Source organism: Geospiza fortis, unplaced genomic scaffold, assembly GCF_000277835.1.
Source record: "Geospiza fortis unplaced genomic scaffold, GeoFor_1.0 scaffold855, whole genome shotgun sequence".
NCBI classification, from domain to species: domain Eukaryota; kingdom Metazoa; phylum Chordata; class Aves; order Passeriformes; family Thraupidae; genus Geospiza; species Geospiza fortis.
The window spans coordinates 140,871-141,665 of NW_005054684.1; positions in this window are offsets into that span (position 1 = coordinate 140,871).

A 795-nucleotide genomic window follows, 5' to 3' on the forward strand; every position below is an offset into this window, starting at 1 on the left:
GGGGGGCGTGCAGGGGTTGGGGACAGGAGGGGACAAAGGGGACAAAGGCCAGGGCAGGGTGGGCACAGAGCCCTGGCAAGGGGGCACGGAGGGAGGGGGCGGAGATAGAAAAATGTCAGGGAGAAAAACCCGAAATCGGCCCAAAAAAATCGTCCCGAGGGCACCGGGCACAAGGTGGGCACAGGGGTGTCCCCACGTCTGTCCCTCCACGGGGACACCGTACCGAAGGTGGCGGCACCGGGAGCCCGGAGTGACACGGGGGCACGGCTGGGTGGCAGCGGTGCCAGGGTGCCAATCCTGTCCCCAGGGCAGGGGGCAGAGTGACAATCCTGGGTGCCAGGGTGCCAATCCTGTCCCCAAGGTGGGCACCGCTGCCAGCGTGTCAGTGGCACTGAGGTGACACTCCCGTTTCCAGGGTGGGCACTGGGTGACACTGCTGTCCCCAAGGTGGGTGCTGGGATGACCACCTTGTCCCCAAGGTGGGCACCAATGCCAACATATCAGTCCCAAGGCGGGCACTGGCATTGGGGTGACACAGGGCAGATCCTGTGGTGACACTGCTGTCCCCAAGCCGGGCACTGGGGTCACCCTGCTGTCCCCAGGGCAGGCACCAGCGTGGCAATCCTGTCCCCAAGGTGGGTGCCAGTGCCAGATGTGTGTCCCCAGCTGGGTCCTGGTGCCAGGGGCCTGTCCCCAGCTGGGTGCCAGTGCCAGACGCTCGTCCCCAGCTTGATCTCGGTGCCAGGTGCCCATCTCCAGCTGGATCCCTGTGCCAGGCGCCCATCCCGAGCTAGG